Source organism: Ischnura elegans, chromosome 3 (assembly GCF_921293095.1).
Source record: "Ischnura elegans chromosome 3, ioIscEleg1.1, whole genome shotgun sequence".
Taxonomy (NCBI): domain Eukaryota; kingdom Metazoa; phylum Arthropoda; class Insecta; order Odonata; family Coenagrionidae; genus Ischnura; species Ischnura elegans.
The window spans coordinates 71,899,256-71,922,149 of NC_060248.1; positions in this window are offsets into that span (position 1 = coordinate 71,899,256).

The following is a 22,894-nucleotide window of genomic DNA, read 5'->3' on the forward strand; positions in this document are numbered from 1 at the left end:
GTGTGAGGTTCGAAGGTAGGGCTCGCGACAGCATGGCTGCCGCCCTTACTGCTGCTTGTCGTCTCCTAAGTCGTCGGTAAACATGTAAAGCACATCTTCTTTGGAAGCCATTCCTTCGAGAGGAATGCATCTAAATGTGTATATATATGAGCCGCAATTTCGTATTAATCGCGGTTCATGTAGCGGGTCTTCAATATTGTGTCGCATTTGCTGAGTTAGCCATTCTTTTAAAGGTCGGTGGTAAAATAAATCGAAGACTAGATATGTCTATGGCGATAATATTAGCTATAGGCAGTGAAATAGTGGCCCTCGATATCGATGGTAGACATCGAAAACTTTATTTAGTCATCGGTGGTTGAGGACTTCCTTATTTTCGAACGATTTGCGAGGGTATACTAATTTCTGATCGCTAATGGTTTAGTTGATCGTATGAAGTCAACCGCTTTTCCATTTTTAATATATTTTAAAAATCAAAACTCAACGACTCTTGACAGCCGATGGTAGTTGATGACCGTCGATAATTTACGGCTTAGTTAACCAATAGTCGATGTCCTTTCGATATATACAACTGAGATTGGAGCTAAAGCATTATTTTAGTAAATGATGACGATGGCCTAAAACGCCATTAGAAGTAGCCAACTCTCTGATGTAAACTTATTGAGCGAAGCCTAATATTTACTTACAATATAACTTTTTCTCTGACAAGATTATTATATCTTCCTCTCTTCTTCTATGGTGATATTACTTCTTACTTTTCGTGAAAGAGTGCGACAATTAAGAATGAAAATTCCGTCATCTTCTTCTATAAGGTCTTCTCCCTTGCTCCATATTCGCCCTAACTTCCTTCATCACATATTTTAAGACGGCTTCCTTCCTTATTCTTCTTTTTCCTTCCTGGACATTCTTCACTCTATCATTCTTCGATTTCAGCATACCCTCGTCCTCTTTTACAAACTCTCTTTCCTCATTGATTAGCTGTATTTAGTCTCAACTCCTTTATATTTATCTCATTTTTTTACGCCCTCGATGTCTTTACCATCACAATCATACTCCTAGCCCACATCACAAACCTCTTAAGCCTATTCTTCACCTTCAAGAATTTCCAAGTTTTCGCTCTGTGGACCGTCACATCTTTCAACACTTTTGCTCATGTCAGTATAATATCAATCAACATTCCTACCACCCCAACCTAGGTATCGGTCATTTCTTTTCCCTCCTCATATCTCTGTAGCCGTTACCCTACAGTGCTCTTCACAAATTCTTAATTTTCTCTTCCTGGTCAAATTAACAAACTCATTTCTTTATTTCAAAAGACCCTAATAACAGCTCATGCAGCTCACGCCTTTTACACCGGAGAACAGGAAAATTTACTATGAGTGACCACAAACAAACACATCCTGGATAAGATTAATCTAACCAGGCGAGTCTTGAACCCACTGTCGTCGGAGCGTCATTCAAGTATATAATCCACCACCGATTCCGAAAATGCATTTTTGAACTAGGGAGAAGCCGAGCACATAACTTCGTCTCTCACAGTGGATTCCGATCCAAATTCATTAATATTTATTATTTTTTTTATTCCTGTACCACCGTAAACAGCCCCATTGGCCTCTCACATCGAGATTTTAAACTTCACAATCAAATGCATATGAATATTTATGCAATAGATAGGGGCAGTCGACTAAGGCGGGATTACAACCCGTGATCTCTAGTGTGGCAAGCATGGACTTTATCCCGCCGCCACCGAGGCAAATCTAATATGTTCTCAAGCCAAACTCTTTAGGGAGCCATGAGTTGTGGAGCCCCAGGAAGCTCTAGCATTCATGGAGAGCATGTGTTACAAGGGCGTCGGGAATGGTTTGAATCGATGGTTAAATATCTTTCGTCAGCAACAGCAGCAGGGGTGAGGTGAGGTGATGGTCGGAAGGTTTAAGTGGTCGGAATAGTCCAGGTCCCTAATAAGAGCTCACTCCGCTTTACGACCTGCATGTGTGGCAAGCTGACACTCCTGGTCCACGGTGAGTGCAGAGGGCACACTTGGAGGGGAACAGTCCTGTTCTTTCGGGTAAGGTTGGTGGAGATGTTTGGGGGTGGTTTTGTGGAGAGGCTGGGCGAGGGATTTGCTCCTGGGTGTCTATCGTGTGAGTGGGAGACCCAAGGGTTGTGGGTGGTGGAAAAGTGAGGTACGACCAGTGTGGGGTGACGTAGTTTTGAAGTGAGGGAAGGTGGCGTATTTGTCTGTCGAGGCTGTCAGAAGCCGTGCTAGGAGTCCTCTTTGCCCCGATATTTGGCCCTCCTCGTGCACGGTGCGGTGGCGTCGGAAGGTCGTAAAAAAACTGCGACAATGGCGCTCCTCGGATCAAATTTAGTGCGAATGTGGAGGGATCTCTCGGGAAGAATCAGAAGTGTGCCGTGTTACGGAGTGGTCGCGTCGCGGATGAGTAGTATCGAGGCATTCTCCTGGCCGCATTCATTTTTTTGTCACCTCGTCGACGCAGAAGAGAGAGGGAGTGTGAGTTTGGGACTGTGATACAAGTATATAAATATGTGACGGCTGGTTTGCCTCTGTTGCGACCAAAGTCCGTTTTAAAAAGAGCTTGTCCCACCCCTTCAGCATAACCCTCTGTCCTATTATCTCCCTCCTCGTGTCTCTCTCTCAACGGCCTCGGAACACGGAACGCATCTGCAGTGTTTTGCTACTCGGGAAACCCCATCCCCGTCCCTGACAGTCTCTCAAATTCGACCAAGTGGTGGACAAGTTGCGTGCACGCGTCATCGTTCCACAGTCGAGCAATTTGCCACACACCTTTTATGACTGCCGAGAAGGAGGCAATTCAAAACACTGACACAAGCTTTTTTTTAGTTGCGCGGTAAACTGATGTATTTATCACCAAAGACTCTCTCCCTCTCTCTTCACCGTAAAGAATATGCAACACGGTTGTTAAGGGTACTATTTTGGTGTTTTTATGGGAGCGATCCAGGGTTATTTGTTCTTCCTATCCGATTGAGGATGAAGAACGTGGTGATCGTGATATAGCTTTTGCCGCCGTTCGTATTGAAAGCATCAAGTCGAATGTATATGCAGGGAAGTTTAAAGATACTTTTATAGATTTTGATGACTAAAAATGTATCATTTTCACTTCCAGGAAATAAATTTTCGATTCTATGCTTTGGTTATTCCTACAGTAATGGATTTAATTACGCAAAGTCCTCCTGAGAAATAAATTTGCTTCAATTACTAAGCCTTATGTTTTTCGGGGATCGGACTCATATGTTGCTCGTCCATTAGAGAATTTGGGTTCAAACTGGGTTTTTGACAGGGTCGTCTGACTAATCATTGTCATTTCGAGGGTGTTTACTATTTTGCAGACCGTGAAATTTGATCCTTTACCGTCTTCACATTTCCCAATGCATAACGTTTGAAGCCAAAATTAGGTATTTCTTGAAGATGTTTTTTATGAGCAACCAAGTTACTTTATCTAGTATTATTTCACCTCTATATTTAATTCAATATGTCCTTCCCAATGATTGTAACATATAACCAAAAGAAAAAAAAATAGCTCTCCTATGTTCATTCGTGGTGTCAGGTATATATTTTTTAAACAGCAAAAAAAAACTATTTCAGCGAGCTTTTTTAACATGGAAGCTGTGGATTCCTGTTTACATCATACTAAAGGAATCCGTATGGTCCGTGTTTCATAGCTTCATATCCATACTATAAACAATTCTCATTTCTGTAATTTCGCCGTTTTACAATGGGCAGTGTTGTTCGCTTAAATTACGCCCAATTTTGCTAAAACATCCTCCGTGCCCCATTCAAACTATCCGTCGCAAGGGTTGATAAGCCTTGCTTAATAACAATCGGCTTAAGTAAAAATTCGAATCTGTTTATTTCCACGATAACACTCTGCGCGTAAGTAATCGCATTTTTTCTCTTATTCTTGAAACGTGTAACCTAACGGACCAGTTGCCAAACTCAATTTTCGGTCGTATCTTTCTGGGTACATATATTCGAGTGCATAACCAATTTAGTCCGTACACCCGAGTGCTCATATCGTGAAGCGTGATCCACTCACGGAGTTTTAGCAAAGAATGATTTCCAAATTGTTCACGCCGAATTTCGCTCAAATATCCTCCGTGCCCCATTCAAACTATCCGTTCCGAGGGTGGATAAGCCTTGCCATTTTCTGCTCATTTTGGCTTCAATACCCCCGGCTCTCGTCTTCAGATAACCATCCCACACCCTCATCTGCGATTCTTGGAAGATCCTTCCCATTTTCACCTCTCGAAGGGAAGCAGCCCCGAACCCAAAATGGATTTCCCACCGCAAAACGAGTAAATGTCGTTCTTCTCCAACTTCCCAACATATTTCAATGCCATGAAGGAATAACTACTAACATAGCCACTAATGGTGCCATTTTTATGCTTAGGTACTGAAGGGTTAACGGGTCCTTTTCTGTATTAAAAGTTTTATAACGGTATACGACGTTAAGAATAGAAATTAACTCGTGACATGCGTTCATATGGTCCGTGTTTCATAGCTTCATATTCATAAATTTTGCAGAGCGTGCTGTTTTTATATATAGTCAATGGCTGGCCGAACGTATTGCTTTTTATGGCCTTCCGCCGAGCTAAAGAGCCTTCTTGATGAAAATTATTTTCGCTTCCAGTAATCCAAATCACCGCTGCAATTCAAATTATTACTCCGCCGAGTATTGCAAAAGATCAGCGACAGTTAATCGCATAATTTGTTACGAAAGTCAACGAAAGCTAAATTTAATGTTTGAAAATTTTTAACTATACCATGTTTTACATTCCATCTTCACTTTTATTTGAAATACAAAATGTGGAAGGAATCAGGGATTCGGCACTCACCCTTTCCTCGAAAAGGTCACGGATTAGTGACGTCATGTCACGTCACATGACTCGGTGAAGTCACGTGGCTTACAATATTTTCAGTCGTGGGAGCATGCTGAGATGCCAATTATCGCTCATATATATCCCTACTGTGAGGGTACCTCTTCGCATTTCCACCATCCAAGGGTGCCGTCAAAGGAGACATTCTCGAATCCCTTAAAACCTTCGAGGCTAACGCCTTTTCCGCTCGAGAAGAACCGATGAATCCGCCACAGCACAAGTAGACGACGACGATCTTCTGAAGCGTCGATTATGCCTGCGACCCAGGGTGCTGCGCTGTTGAAGACTTTCCTCTTTTCCGCTTTCCGCCTTTGCCTTGCGGGAGTCTGCGAGACGGTTACAGGAATCTTAGGCATTACACGACTTCGGATTGCTCGGAAGTTGATACAATGTGAGTGAAACGGGCGAAGAATTTTGTATCGGAAGGATCTTCGGCCGTACACTTGGTGAATGCTCAAATATTACTCGGCTTATGATGCCCATTTATTTTACCTCCACATCTTCTTTTGGTAATATAATAGGCACAATATTTATTGTACAAAATTATTAATTTACACATTTTTTGCAAATCCCACCTGATGTTCATCCTGACATTTCATCCCAACAGGATATTTGCGCGAAAATCGGCTTGATCAAATTTGGAAATTTGAAAAAACAGGAGTGCTTCGCGAATTTTTTCCCGCCTTTCTGTCTCTAAACGTTTCCTCCTATTAGTCTCCCTTAATCCATTAATTCGTATTCAAAATGTGTGCTCTATTTTGATCCTTTTTTTCATCCCTCATCTATGTTGCCTCATCTCCATTGTAATTCCCCCTGCTCCGCGCACCACCCTATAAATACTACCATTTTTTTGCTATTTAATAATACTGTTGAATATAATTTTGTTCATTTTTGTATAAGTTTTGCTTACTATTTGTAAATTGTTTTCTTTTGAGTCCTTTGTAATTGGACTTGTTCTGTTTTTGGACTGCATAATATAAATACATAAATTATAGCGTCATGTCTCCCATCCCAAATTGGACTTACCTTTTCAGTTCACTCTAAGGCTTGTTCCCTTCCTTTTTATTCATTGAAATCCCATTATATTCATCCCCCACAGCGCTTACCCGAGGTTCTAACTTCTAATGCGGTTTTTAGCATACCCTCTCCGATTAGTACTCGCTCTATTCAGACCCTCTGTATTTTCCCGATCTCCTCTATAATTTTTCTCTCACCCACCATGCCTATCACTTCGTCCTTTCTCTTTATTTCTGCCTTTTCACCTTCTCTATTCCTCTCCACAACCACGTCTCAAACTCCTCCTAGGTTTTCTCGTCCTTTTTCTATAGCGTTCACGATTCCTGTATGCATGTTATAACTCATGTATGAATCAATTGGTTAGCCAACTTCTCAATTTCAATTACTTACTGATAGCTTTATTAGCATGATAGCATGGTCGTGACCTTAGCACTCTCCTACTTCCTGGTCTGACTGCATCTTACTATCCTGTATGCTTGGTCTGCGTCCGACAAAACTCGGGAGTTTCTGATTGAGGGAAGGATAAGTGCTGCATCCTGGTGTGGATTCATCCCGTGCCACACACCCTGGCGGTGTCTTGCTCGGTATCTCGTAGATGTATACACTTTTACGTAAATATCCTCTCTCTTTTATCTTTTCCTTTTCATGAACGTTTCATATGCTAATTCAATACTCTTCCTGATATCCTTACTTCTGAGTCCGCAATACTCTAATATGAATCCCAAAGAGTTGAATTGCTCTTTTTTTGCTCCATTTTTTGCCGATGAACTTAGCCTAACATTCTTTATTCGGGATTCTTTAAAAGTTGCACACCATGTATATCAAAGTATTAATCTGTCTTTCCACGCAACAAACGTAGCTAGTATTAGTTTTGTGAAAAGATTTTAGTTTCCGATTAAATTTCCATTTTAAATGAAGAGAAAGGAAATTGCAAGCATGCTATTTTTAAATACTCCACAATTCGACAAGTGTTCACGCATACTTTGTGGAGGAAATATGTATACTCCAATTATAAAAGTTGAGTAAAGCTAATAGTTATTTGTAACGAGAGTGTATTTGCGTTTACTTAATGAAATGTGGTACTTATATGGCATGTTCATATTCAGTTTATATTCATGTGAGCATTTTGAAGGAGATTATTTATCAAGAGTTTCAAAAGGTTGCACACAATATCCCACCCGGGATTATAAATCTCAGCTTATTGAATGCCTATCAATGAAAGGATGTTGTTCAAATATATGGTGTGCGAGAAGCTCCGGGTTTCATAGTGTCAATCTGAGCCGTGCGACGACGGTACTAGTGAAAACCCTTCGCCGGTGTCCGGTAGTCCTGCATCCTAAACCCCTTTTCAGCCAAAGGCAACTCGCCGAACAGCGGGTGAAGACAGACGAGTGGCCGAATGAGCTGGACTGTTGATGAATGGATGGCAACTTCCTGTGCGGAATCCTACTATGTGAGCGAGAGAGAGAGAATTTTCGTGGGGCCCTGGTGGCGACACATCCGCTTGCGATGCCGGAAAGAGCCAGTGGGAAGGGCAGGAAGAGTAGTGGACATTGGATTGTGGGAAGGCATAAGCATGGGCTCAATCCTTTTTTTGGCCGATATGTCATGGCCTTTGGACAGTCAGAGGCGTGAAAACGTAGAGGATTATTCTCGAGACTGCAGAAACTTGTACAATACACCTTGAATCACATCATCGCATCTAAAGTTATTGCTATTTTTGTAAAATTTATAGTCCATTTATTACTGTGGAAAAAACAACAACAGGAATATCATAGGTAAATATGTTGCTGCAGTACACAGAATGAGCTAAAAATGAGAGGAAACAATAATATTTTCCTATTTATTTTTCTGAGAAATATCTTCAACATACGAGGCAATAGTAATTTTTTTGTGTTCCCACTGTTCTAAGTCCATTGTATAATCCATCAAAAAGAGGTTTGACCTAGGGAGAGAAATTGGTCTCTCTATGCTGAGTGAGTGGAAATGGACAAACCTATCGCTAAGTCTCACTCATCCAAACACACCTGATCGAATGAAAGAGCGAGAGAGGTTAATTCATTGCGCATTGATTGAATTTTAATTGGAGTGAACGACCTAATTGCAGACTATCATCTATGAATCATTAATCTGCCAGAATGTCCATGTAGTCTTCACGCAGAAGGCATCGACAGAACTTAATGGAAATATATCTCGATTTAGGTCACTGTTTTCGACCCTCACCGCGCAAAAAAAAAGTGAAATAATGGACATAAGATAATGGACCTTATATGATCGCAGAGTTGACGAATGGTATCATGATAGGAAATTATTCTCTCCCTTCATGTTGTCTGCGAGAGTAACACCAAGCACTGGAGCGCCGCGCGTTGTCCGTTCTCCAATACACCTCCCCTCGAACAGGAGGGGTGGGGTTCTTCAAGATCATTACACACCACTCGCCACTACGTGCAGAAGGCATAGATGAAACGTAATCGAAATATTTCTGCCCCAACTAGTAGGTCGGTGCGTTACTCTCTCACAATGCAATAAAGTGAAATAAGTGTAGCTGCGAGGTTATGTCCTCGCATGCCAAAGCGATGGCTGCGGGTTCGAATCCCGCCTGGGCATAGGTGTTTATAAACGTGTTGTCCAATTATATTAAAATTATCGTAATTGGGGGAACCTGTGATCAATATAGACATTATTATTAAAAGCATTATTATAACAAATATTATTGTTGACGAATGGTGATCGGAAGGTGTTCTAACCCTTCCTGCTGTCTACGGGAATAACTCCAAGCACTGGAGGGCCGCGCGATGTCCGTTCTCCAATCAACCTCCTCCCTAACGGGGTTCTTCAATCTCCTTACACACCACTCTCCACCCTTTCGGAACGGGGACCGGCCCCGTGAAAGAGGCAGAGCGCGAGGAGAAAGGGGAGTGAGAGAGAAAAGGGGGCGTGCTCGGAAAACATTTATTGGTGAGACCGGATACATATGTGATCAACAACGCTCAGCAGTGTCCTCGCACACTCGTTCTCTCTCCCGCAGAGATAACCGGGGCACTTCACTCCGACGTTTTTTTTATTCATTTTCGCCCCTTGCTCCGTGTGCCGGCTTGGGCCGTTAACGGGCCCCGGGTGAAATACCTGTTCCAGATCCCACTGTCGGGGATACGCACCCATCCTCCAATATCTCCATCCCTTCACTCGTACGTGCCTTTTATCTATCTCTCTCATGGCAGCTCGTATCGGTGAGGAGTTTTAGGAGGCCACGACGACATTGTTCCAGTGGTTTGGGCAAGATAGGCTTTCGGGAAAGGGGGTGGGGGTATATTCGGCGTGCATTGGAAGCACATGTGTTTTTTTTTTAGTAGTTAGGTAGGTGGCGGTAGTTTATAGTAGAAAGGGGTTAGTAGTGACCGAGTATCGCTAACGGGTTGGTCCAGAAATTACATGTGACGGATGGAGCTGAGGGATTAATCGGTAGGGTCCAATAGCTTGCGGCTAGAAGACTAAAAGGGAATGACGACGCTTCGATGCCCTTGAATAAATATTTGGAATGAATAATTCGCGCGAGCGGGACACGCGCGATGGCATTGCGATGGGTAAATAGTCACGGGTTGCCGCGCCGGTCAGCCTTTTCCTCTCATTCATCCATTCTCTTCCCCCACACCCTATTCCCTTTTGCGATCAATGGGAAAGTAATAAGTTCTGGTTTCGTCGACCCTTTCGATAGGTTGTTTTCGCAGGACCCAGCGGATTTGTATGGTGGTGTTGTGGTACGTAATTCCCGTCAATTTTGTGGCCGCTGCGTCACTGTATAAATAAGCAAGCGGCACGCAGCGGGATGCTTATATGAGAATCGCTCCGTACTCAAGAACTTGATTTGAGAGCTTGATACCCTTCTTGAAATCGTACATATCCATACAAATCGATGGCAACCGGATATGTTATCACTCAAAGCACAATATGAAATTGATATAAAATAAATCAAATTTCAAATTTAACCAGGTATCAATGAACATACAGGATGTATGACCGATTACTTTGAGTAAATGTAAAATGTGAATCAGACACATCATGTAACAGTGTAAAATTCTTCAAAATACGTTCCTACAAATTTTAATCATTCCTTTTTTATAGTAACACTGATGGCTTAAGTTAAGAAAACTTTGTGCATGAACGAATGTGTCGTGATTTATTATCAATATTTTTTAGGAAATAAAAATTTAATAATATTTTTTGCTGGTTTCATTAGTTGAAACTGAATTCAAGAAAAAAACTGGAAAAAATACAGGAAATAACTTCCAAAATTTTGTTGCCCTATTTCAATTAATTATCGATATTTTAAGAGCGTGACCATCTTCTCCAGCTGAAGGCAAAGAGTTATAATGTCGTACTTCGTGGGCATTTCTTTTTTGTCTGTACCTCCTATACCGTGGCTACATCGTATTCATCGCATTGCATAAAAAACGTAAATAATTTATCGAATCAATGTTCCATAAGCCTTCAGTGGCCGATTTTATATTTCGTTGCGAATTATCAGTGATATTTAAAATGCTTGGTGCGTCTTGAACATGTTTGAGCCACATTATTCATGCGGTTATTTAATCTGATTCTTCGTCAAACGTTTGCGCAAAAAAAAAAAAAAAAAAAAATTCACCGCCACAACACCGACGGAATATATAAGTATATTTTTTTAGCCGTGGCTTTCCCAACCGACCGGCGATATCAACTTTTCAGCCGTGAGGCATTTAGTCAAAGCCGGGGCAAAGTAAGGGTACCGAAAAATATTTATGGAATAAAGGACGACTGCCATTCATTAACCTTCCGCTTCCCACTTGAACAGAAACAAAGGAAGTGGACATCCAAAAACATTTATATTTATATACGGCTTCCTTTTGTGGAGACAATAATATTTATTTATCAAAAACGAATCCAGTAAACTAAAAGAACTAAAACGATGCGCACTCGTCAGATGAGGGCCATTTCGAGTGACCAAAGATTCGGTCGGTTTTCATTTTCCCATGAAAGAATATTCATAGTGTGTGCTCGCACATTAATATCCATACGTACAAACACGCGCGGGAAAACCAGGGGACTCCCTTGGCTTTTTTATTTGCCCTATTATTATATATGTTTTATTTTTTTATTTTTGAGGAATGCTCGCCAAAACCCCAGAAAACACAGCGAGAGTGGAAGGGAGCTAACTAATTTGCATATCCAATTTTTCACTCCTACCCTCCTCCTACGCCCTTTCCCCTCTCCCCCTCAATCCCACCCCCAACGTTATTTCTCTGTCGCCACTCACTGCCTCTCCCAAACCTGGTTCGTCGTACCTCCTTCGTCTCCAGTATGTGACCGGACTTTCTGCCCCCCCCCCCCCTCCTGTCCCACCCATAATGCTCTGTCCAACTCTCCATATACCGATTTTCTTTCCGTTTTTCTGCCCCAAACCTGGAACATTCACTGTCTCCGATTACCTATTTTATCTCTCCTTTTACTTCCACGCTCATGGAAATAAACACTTGATAAAATTTTCAATCGTGTTTAAGTGCCATAGGGCATTTTATTTGGCAATATGCACGGTTTATCTAGCATTTTATAGATATTTTATAATCTATGAAAAGCGGAATTGTTAAATGAAACAAAATTTCAGGTTTCAATGCAACACTCATTATATACAGTGAATAATTTGTCAGACTAATACTGATTATTATCGATTTATTGGAATTTTCGGAAATTGAAGAAAACTTCACTAATTAGAGTACAAACAACGTTTTTTCTTGGCCTTAGCCAGACTTTAAACGAAACGCTTCCTTATTTCACTTTACATTCTAAGATAGATGCAAAATTCTCATCTTTAAAAAACTTACCTTACTTGGGTAGGTATATACTATCTGTTTTCACCGACGTATTTGGGACGTTTAATTTTAGTGTATAGTAGATTGGGCTAAAGCTATTAAATACTCGCATAAACCTACGTAGTACATATTTTTGGAACTGCATAGGTTAGGATTAGTTTAAGAAACTCCCTAGCTAGTTCTTGCACTATTTCACTGCCTTAGCGATAGCTTGAAAAATGCTTATTAATCCTTAAAAATATTTTCGAGGTCTTTGATTGGGATTAGGTTGATGATGAGGGGAAGTTTTCGTTTAGGTAATTTGACATTAAGGATGCGGGTAAGTAAGCGGGAAGGTTGTTGCAATGCTTTTTATTGGAGCTCTGTTGTTTGTTTGATTTAATTTCATTTCATACTTTCCTCTTCTCCTCTCATTTTGTTTGACACCTTCCGTCCCATTTCGTTCTTTCCGCTTCCGTTTTCTTCTTTCCTCTTCGTTTTCAAACCCCATGCCAAAGTCCCGTTTAGAGAGTATACCACTAAAATTTAGCCACCGCGATCCAGCCCATTATGCAGCCATCCCAAAACTGTACCACGGAATCCTTGAGGTTGACTCCTGCGACTATTTTCATATATGTGATCATGATAAGCCTTCAATCATAGGTTCACTCAACTCATCTGACTACCAGGCTACCAGGCCGCCAACATAATCGTTGAGGTTGGCTCGAGTAATAAAAGTTTAAAATACTGATGTTACATGTATTTATTATTTACAATGGAGGGGGTGGTGGCCCAGTGAGCAAAGCGTTGGGAAACTGACCGCAGAATCCCGCGTGTATATTCATTTAGTTTACGACTTTGGACACCCCCAAATAAAGATTCTCGAATTGTGAGGTTGCACAGGGAGGGATAGTGGTCCCCTACCTTGAATATGAGAATTTACAAGTCCGTGATTTAATCCGAGGTGAACTCGGCACTCACCGATTTTAACCAACCTTATGATTGAATAACTGAGTCGATGAGTATAAAATACTATTACTCTGGAAAAAATATGAAATAGGGATATGATACTATCAAAAAAATTTCAACGCAAAGTTAAAATTTTTGGCACAAAACCATGTGCGACCTATTCTCTTCCAAGTATTATTATTAATGTGCTTGTTCACCATTTTTATACTGTTATCAATTTAAGCTTAGGAAGTAAGAGTTATTTATTGAAGATGTATATTAAAAATGAAGAGACCCTTTTTTATCTATTTTCCAATCCGCCTCTTGCTCCACGAGCAAAAAACGACGAGAAATCGAAGGCCTTTTTCAAGTAAGTTGAACGTGTTTCGGAATCATGCCGAGCGTGTTACCGCTCGTTGTTACCTTTACGAGTGTCGTTGATTGTGATTAGGCTGAGAATCAGAGGAAATTTTTGATTGAGAATCAAAGATTATTCCTTAGACAACGCGCAGTAAATGAAATTATGAGCGTTTGAGCGTTTCCTATATGATATATTCTGCACCACGAGGATTCACCCAACATTGCCTCATCATAAGTTATGCTTAATCCCTTAGGCCATTTTGAGAACCGTCCCTTGTCCATCTCTTCCTAGCCCATCAGCCCTTGCCTCTGACTCTATCTCTTACCCCAACCCCCGCTCTCATCAGCCTCTGAATACCCAAAATAAAAAAAACAAAAATTCCCCAATCCCAAAACCCATCCTCTCTTTCTCTTTTAACTTGGCGAAAAATAAAACGCCTTTTAAAACTGGCCATTCGTTCTTTGCCTCCCTTCTTGAACGCCCTCGTAAACTCAAATCCTCACTCCCCCTTAAAAAATCCCTCCCCTATATCCCTTGCCCCTCTTCCCCATCCCGACTTGGACCTTTGCGCAATAGCAAAGCCTCGATCTCAAAACCTTCAACTGATGTAACTTTCCTCACAGGACAATAATTTTAGTGGAGAACTTGTGAAATGTGTTTGCTAATTCGCCACGAGTTAGTGGTATAGGTCGTCATGGTTGAGGCGAACCTCTACTTTTCATCATTGATGCTACTGAGAATGACTTAACGTTGCCTATTTCTAGTTCTAAAAACTAATTCAAGTTCGAAATATTTTCCATCGGCGCAACTAAACTTAGTGCAACTTAGCAAACGTTTGCTGGGCACAACTAGCCGATAGGTAACTGATCGATTTCTCTTTATCCAGCCTATCCTGCATTGAGGAATATCTTCTGGTTAACTATTTATATTAGTTTTAAAGGAGACATCGGGAGGTGCAGTGCAGTATTCGGATGATCAAGCCGTCTTTTTTATTCGCTGAAATGAGGGAGATTTCTGTCATGCAAGGTTAAGTAAAGCCTTGTTACGCCAAAGCTGAGTTGCGGTGAGTTGAGTCCATGTTATCGGCTTTACTTCTAGTTGGCGATTGTTATACCAAAACTTTGTGCGCTATTGCTCTCAGAAGTCGATCATCAGAGAGTGCTTAAAAGGAGGAATACTGCGATCGCTGAAATCAAAAAGTGGCTCATTCCAAAATAAAATACTGTGGCCAAAATAAATTATATCAAAATGCCTGAGGGTGTTATTTTTATCTTCAAGGACTCAATATAACTGTAATTTTGGCCTAGGATTCTCAACACCCAGTTTTTTTCCGACATTGTCTCCGCTACAGGTTTTGTGAACTATATTATTTATTTATTTCCAACTTCCCCGTAAACAGCACGTAAATGCCTTTACAGCGGAGGACTAATAAAGTACAACACAAGCATCCATGCCCCATCCATAGGGACCACCTACCAAGGCGGGATTCGATCCAACGGCCTACGGTTTGGCATGCGAAGACTTTACCCCGCCGCCACCGTGCTATACCTACCTATTTGATGAGGTATAAAAAGTCTGCTCCATCGAGATCGGAATCTTTTGAAGGTGATCTATTGTTCACATAGTAAAGATGACATTAGCAACTGTTGTACTATCGGAATTTTTTGCCGAGAGCTCATCTTACGGCATCAAATTTAAACGAATATAAGTTGTAGTGGTTCGGCAGTTCTATGCTTATGCCAACGCAAAACTCCCGTGCTGCCGTAAAAAAATGTCATATTTTGCAATGAAGCCGATGAGGTACTGTTTACAAGGTAAGGACGTTATTAGCAACTTTTGTTGTAATCGGAATTCATCGCCGAGAGCTCATTTTACAGCATCAAAGTTACGCGAATTTAAGTTGTGGTGGACGGGGCTTAACCCTTGCCCTCTCTCCCTCCGACCGCTGCTACTTCACCCTCTTGAAAGCCCCTCCCGCTACCCTTAGAAGCACGCACACAAAACACCCACCGCGTTCCGCCTTAATGTGCTCCCTCCTCTTCCAATGTATCCCTGTCCATTACTCCTGATGTCTTTCTCCGCGATGACCACTCCCTCTGTACATGGTGAGTTCCCCACTCTCCCTCCTCCATCCATTGTTACCCCTCCCGTATTCCCGCCTTCCATCCACGTTCCTCCACTTCTGTACCCGTTTCTCTCTCACTCCGAAAAAAGGAGCCATCGGAAGTCATGCGCCCCAAAAGCGACATCAAAAATCATTGGTGCGGGCCCTACTCAAGAACGTCAACGGCTTGCCCGTGCCGTCCAATTAAGTTTCGTGGACCTCTGGGATGGAATCGGAAATTACTGCAGTGCGGTCGTTTCTCGACGCTGGGACACAGTGTCATTGCCATCGATTATTTTCTCGCCGGTCTTGTTGCGGGGTGTGTATAGTCTGTGTCCAACTCGATTTTGCTCGTTTCACCTCGATTGCCTAGTTTCCTTCGGAGAAACAGATGCGTATTACTTCGCCGAAAATATGACTACACAACGAGAGCATGATAAGTTTTAGTTATTTTTCTGTGCATGTTGAATAATTATAAATCCAAAACTTTTCATTGTAAAATAGATCAAAATTTTAGAAGAGCAAACTACGTTTTTTATTAATAATGACAAAAGATAAACATTTACCGAGGTTTTCAGCAATCACTCCCTTTCTCCACTTCTATAATCCAAAAGGTAATTCTTCGTATCGATTTTCTTTCCTCGGTTGAATGTTTTTCCAAGATAACCCCATCAATTGTTTTTACCAAGCATTGCTTGGTACTCTTTCATGGCTTGGTAAAGTCTCACCTGGAATACATCTTCCTTATTTCATTACTCGCTTTGTAATTTATCACCTTATCGCTATTCCTACTGGCTTTTCGGTTCCCAAAAAGTCCACTATCCTTTCGGAGCGGGAACCCTTTCTTTGTATACCTTTAAGTTACTTGCTGGAGGAAAAACAGCAATACTTGCGATAACCACGGGAGCTTTAGCGTTTGGAGACTTAGAGGGCACGTTTTCCACATCCTATGTACACGAGAGGAAGTTTAATGACACCTCTTCCTCAAATTCAAGGGTGTCGAGTGGAGAAGGAATAGTGGGGAGGGTGTAGTGGTCGCGTATATGCAGGGATGCAGAGGTCCAGTCCGGATGAGGGAGTTGGGGATACGGAGAAGGGTTTAAGGATGCGCCGGCCATGGCACGCATTCCGTGAAAAGGGGAGAAGGGTTCTAAGGATGATGATGATGTCATTGGGAATGGAAGGATGAAGACGGAGTGTCCTTGTCAGAGGTCTGAACCCTGAGGGACATCATCTCGAATCGCAATGCATCGATACCAAATGGGATAAATAATAACTGAAGTTGTCCTTACAAATGCTCCGTATGCTAAAAATGGTCGTTCATCAACTTTGTTTTTTAAAACGTCGATTGTGATGCAGACTGAAAAATAAAGAGACCTGTATTTTTCTGTTCTTCGACCCATCACCCTCTTCTCGAGCTGTATTTGGTAAAAATAAAAAATCTCGACGTCCTTAGCCCTTTGCCCTATGGCCTAGTCTGGGGTGAGCTCTACAATCACCTATCCAAATCAACCTCCGTGTAGAATCTGTGAATGAGTGAACCCTTTCGCATATGATTTGATGATGTGTCTGGCATTCCTGCCAAGCGGATCGCCGCTTCTCAGGTACTCTTTGGTCGTACGCCTCCGCCTCTTGTGTTGAAAACACTCCAGTGAGCGATTCATTCCCTCAATGAGCAGTTTCCCCCAGAGGAGTTAAAAATTGGAACACTAATGACATCAACAACTCGTAAAAAGTGGGTGGCTTTTTTAAGCGAAAAAAGGTTACGAGTTAGATTTTTTCTTTGCAACTCACCCTTTCCTTCCATTTTCCAAATTATTTTGATGAATTGTATTTTTTTTGTGTAATCGAAGGTTGATTACTAGCTAGAGAAAAATATCTGCTCAACCGATCGCACATATTGGTACTGTAAGTGCACAAATTCCTACTGGTTTTACTACTAATAGGGTTTTACTACTGACCTATACATGAACTGGAACTTAGCTTTTCGGAATTTTTATCAAATGCGATGGGTTGTCGATCGTTGTCCTATATTGTTGTTGTGGGATATCTAATTAGGCCACCGTGGGTTTTCAAAACATTCGGCGCAAATTCCGGGGGTCCTCACTCTAATTCAGGCCAAGGCATATTGTTTTCCTGTGTGGTCTCCACAGCAGCTAATCGGTTGCATCTACAGGGATACAAATAAATGCTATTTTTCTGGGAAGTAATTTACTCACTAATTCAAGGAATTCAACCAGCTGGAGTAAAGGAAAATGGACGAATAAAAATAGGGAAAATGGGGCAGCGAAGTTGAAATCAATAAAAAATAGTAACGATCTGAAAGAGATCGTTGTCAGCATGGATGCATTTATATGGGGGTTTACTATATTTTTATAAGATAATCAAATACCTAGTAAAATGGACGTTATGTGAGTTTACATTGAATCCTAATGCGTTGAAAAATCTCCAAAGTTGAAAACAACGCAGCTCGAAATTAACGAGACCGATCAAAAGCCAACGACAGATAATCATGTATGGTTGTGTTTTATTATTCTTAAAATTATTGCCACAATTCGACCATTCGATCGGGTGGTAACATGAATTGTTTTTACCCAAGTGTTTTCTTTAATCTCATTTCCAGTTAAGCTGAGAAAGTGCATATCCATTTTGTAGAGGGATGCAGTTTAAATCGATTTTATCATAATATCATAGCATTGTAGATATCCTTTTTTGTGCCGTTCGAGAGGTTTTTGCTTGATAGCATCCCTTTTGCGCGGGCGGTGGCCTACTGCCTTTCCCCCTCTTCCAATCTTGTTGGGGCTGGAAGTTCAATGAAGCTTAGGGTCAGTTTGACGATGGAGAGACCGGTAATGTCCCTCGTTTAGTGTCTCTCTTTGCACCCCACATCTCGAACCTTAACCCTTGATCCCTTAACCACCGTTCCATTTACCGACACCGTGATCTGCCTCTTCACCCCTTCTCTTCCGATCCTCATGCTAACTTCCCCCTAACCTTTACCAACTCACAGAGCTAACTTCCAAATCAAATGTGTAAAATTCAGGAAAAGAAGAAACAATGCTTCTCATAATAGATCCGCTTGGATCCAATTTCTGCAAATGATATCTATGGCTTTGAAGTGCACGTTAAAGTATTATTTAACCTTTGAGAACATAATTTCACCCGATATTTCTGTGAAGAGAATAGCTGATAAAAGAACTGACTGTGGTAGAAGTAAATCCTCGAACTTACCTCAAGATTGTTGACCTATGATAATGATTGCAGTGGTATTTTCGCCCCCACCTTCATTCTACAATTGAAAGTATGCATACCATATTTTTTACTTAAAAGCGACTAAATCAATCACTCTTTGATTTACTAAGTTAGAGTCGATTGATATTCAAAACTGGCTTCAAATATTATTATGAATCGTATATTTATGGCCACCGAATCGGCAATATTACAACTGAAGAGAAATAATTATTTATTCTTAACTTTCTAACATTTCCTTCGCCTATTTCCTGGTGTCCGTTGTCCCCGTATGTGTTATATCCCGCATTCGTATTAGAAGGCACAAATCATCGGTAATTCAGTATTCCCTTACAATTTCCTTCGGGTGTGCTTCCGCACCATTAATTTTTTCTGAATTTCTTGTTTTTTTATGTTTATATGTGTTCAAAATCAATTGTTACAGGCAAATGTGTTCATTATATATGCAACGGTCTAAACGTTCACTTTTTCTTGTAAATTTAGTTCAAAATGTGGAAATAGTTTGCTCTGTACGGAAAATTATCCTTGAAGGAGCTATTAATAATACAGGAAACATCTACTTACTACCCCGAAAACCGGCGTATGGCGGGGGTGCTGGGACACCAGACGTTTCCACATAAGATGGAAATGCTCCAACGAAATGACGCCTAGAATTCATTGAAGTTCTTCACCATGCGGGGGAAAAATGAATTCCCATTTCTATCCGATATCTCTCTAAATTTATCGTTTCTGTTGGACCTGGGAATGTAAAGGGGTTCTAATATGATGAACTCTGTGCCGCTATTATAGATATCCATTCTATCGAGCTAATAGCTTTTATTTTATGTAGTTAAGCTCATACAAAGAACAAAAAAATATCGATTTCACTTTTACTAGTTTTGTGTGCGATCCATCTCTAATGTTAATCTCTCCGTCATCAGCTAGGCTTTTCCTTTTCTGCTGCCACACCTATCATAGCACTACACCACTCCTTGATCACCAGCGCGATGTATGTGTTCTCGAGGTATACATCGGGGCTGGAGAGGGTGTCCCAAAGCTCTTTACTATTCCTCTCGCTTCTGAGAAAGGCGATAAAATCCTCGCTCTTTATGTTTCACCGATTGGACGAGCACACAAGGCTTCTTGGTTTACGATTTAATATTAACGGAAGGGTTTATTATTACGCAGTCTTCAAGGACGTGCTTACATTTTTTTATTTTTCAGCGAGTTTTTCTAACGTCTCCCATTTTACGAAGGAAAGTCAGATTTGAAGGATAAATCCTACATATATATATGTATGTATTACAGTTCTATCCATTACTTTAAGTACGGTCAGCAACGGCAGGAGGTGCGGTATTTAATGAAATTTTAATGGGTGCTGCAATATGGAATGTCTAAGAAGGGAATGTTTATTATGGTCATGTCATTAATTGCGCCCTTCGTATATGCCGGAGATTTTTTTCCGTAGATCTTGAAGTGCTAGGCGTGTCGGTGATGCTAATGTTGCCTTATGATGAGCAATTAAATGATGCACGAGCGAATTAAGGGCTCGCATAACGATCGGTAGATCTGGAATACCAATCAGGTGAATACCCGCTGAAGTTGTCGCTGGAATGAGGATATGAGATAAGCCGACTACCTAGTAGTAGCGTGAAAAAAACGCTTATTTAATTGGTACCAAGAGCAAATAGCAAGGGCGACTATATACTATCAAAGGGGTAACATAAATTATATTATTAATGAATAATTATCCTCGTGATGCGAGGTAGTTTGAGAAAGTAACTGGCCCCCTACACTTATTGTGTGAACGTCACCCGTAAATGCTTGGTATGGAATGAGCTCTATCCTTATCTATCCAAATAAGCATTAGCGTGGAATCAATAAATGAGAGAAACAAATTATATATCGGAGTATTTACAAAAAATTCATAACTATCAGAATAATTGTTATTCACACAACACTCTTATCCCACAACGGACCAATTCTTAAAAAGTAACGCGATGAAAACTACAGCACCTCTAACTACTGATAATTTCCAGTGGGACGGAAGTCAGTCTTAAATGATTTAGCCCTTTCCAAAATAATGCGTGATCTAAAGTCCTTTGGTGAATAATATATGCATCCGTTTTTGGTTATCTTATCTCCTGGCCAAATAACTTGCTGCCTAAGCAGTCAAAATATGAGTAATCACCTGAATCTAAGATAATTGCTAATATCATGCAACCTCAAATAGTGACTACATTTTTCTTTTGCAGGCTTTCACAGCGCTGAGACGTCCTTGACTTATGTCTTCAGGGCTCCTTGCGTTTTTTTTTTATTTCTCCCTGCAACAATTTTGAGTTTTCTGACGTTTTCAGGTCAATGAATTTTACCTTCACAGACCAGATTTACCCTGCTGCAACAAAGGTGGAGCTATTCCCGATAAACTCTCTTCTCATCGTATTTTTTATATATGGTCATTAAATTCTATCGATTCAATCCTCCGTTTTTTCGATGTTAATTATTTTATGTGGTTATTTGCTGTTTAGGGATATTTGATTGTTTTGTAGTCATAGGGAGTTTTGAGCACCATATCCCCAACATTCACACCCATAGGATAAACTTCTTTCACATTTACTTCATGGCATAATCATGTAAATTAGCTTTTTTGCACCATCGCTAATGATATGTTAGTTTCTTCTAGGCAAATTATTTCTTTCCACTCCAATTTTGAATGGCCTAAATCGTTATCTTCATTTTTTTCTTACGAATATTCCGTCTCACTCCCACATCCTTTCCACCGTCATGTCCCCCCCTTACCTCAGTTCCCTTTGCCCTGGCAGGTCCGTTTACGGCGTGTTATTTTACCAATTCTCGCAGCCATTTCTTTCAAATGTCTCTCTTCCCTGGCGAATGCTCTCCTCATTCTCCTTCATAGGCCCTTTGTGTCGCCTCCTCTTTTCAAGCCACGATCGCTGGTCCATTCCATGTAGGAATATTTTGACATCACACCGCGGTACGGGGTGAAATGCTTACAAAGTCGGAACGCTCCATCCCATATCCCAACCTTACCCAGCGTTGATCCAGTCCATCTAAAGGCCTGTTTACACGATACATTAACCCGTACGAGTTAATGTACGTTTGCGTGAATGATTTTTGTGGACCGGAACGGAACATGTACGAATGCATGAACCAAATTAGAACAGGTTCTATTTTCTGTGCATGCATTCGCACAAGTTGGGTGGTTACACGGTGCATTTTGGGCGTTCATACATTTAGACATTAACCCGTACGTGTTAATGTACCGTGTAAACAGGGCTTAAGAGGCTTCTAGCATATGCTCGCTTAGCATTCCTATCCAATGAAATGGACACCTTCAAATGCGGATAACAAGTCGGAGTTTAAGATAGAGGGGAGTACGCGGAAGAGTGGATCGTCGAACACACTTCACTTTGACAACGACCTCTCGAACGCCATCCGCAATCCGATTCGATCCCTCTCGAACGGAGCCTGCTTACCTCGTGTGAATGCAGGTTCATTTACGGGAAAGAAAGGCGAATCGAAAACGAGGTAGGGGAATCTATCGCGGAAGTTTAGCGGAGAAAGGCTGAGGTGTAATGGTTACAGCCTGGACTAGATATGTACGCCGCGCCGGCGCGCCGGTTGCAAGAATCGCCGTCGGCGGCGTTCTCGTGATTTTTTCTAGGCGTCCACGACGTCGAGGCACGGCGGCGCAGCGGAAACATCGTCATAGTTTATGAATCTAGAGCAGCTCAATAATTTTCAGATATAATTAATTATAATTAGTCGCATAAATCTGAGGGTATTAAGCGTTCACAAAGAACTCACTCCATTATGAATGCATCCAACAAGAGCGACATCAATATTTTTGGCATACCTAATTTATCAATAAATAGGAATTTTCCCTCGACCGAAGTCGTTTTCCCACGCATTCAGTGACAATATAGCACAATTTCAGCTACATTCCGTTTTGAATTAAATACAAGAACACTCGATTTCTCACTATAGTCAGATAAAATAAATTATTACTGTTTCATTATTTCTTACAATCATGGAATCGAAATGTTTACTTAGTATTTGTCCCATCAGTTATAAATAACTAAGAAAAATTATTTTCTTCTGAAATATAGCCAATCTTTTGAAGACGGCGGAGTGACAGCAGCAGTCACACTGACAAGCAGTCTCGGCTTCGAGTGCGCCGAAACTTTACGGGCGTCGGCGGCGTGGCCAATCGGCGCACAGTTCTAGCCAGGGCCCACGAGTCACAATCAGGAATGGCAGAATAAAAAATACATCATTTGACTCAGCCAAAATGATTTCTCTTTCTCACCCCGCTTTTAACTTTTTTTAAATATTTCATTATCATCTCGATCGGCCCTGAATTACTACACAAAAATTTCCGAATTCCAATGAAAGAGTCTCCGTAAATCCTTTATTAGTTAGGGTAAGATATTCAGGAGCTAATGTTTAAATGGACTCCTTTCACGTTGCGTTAGT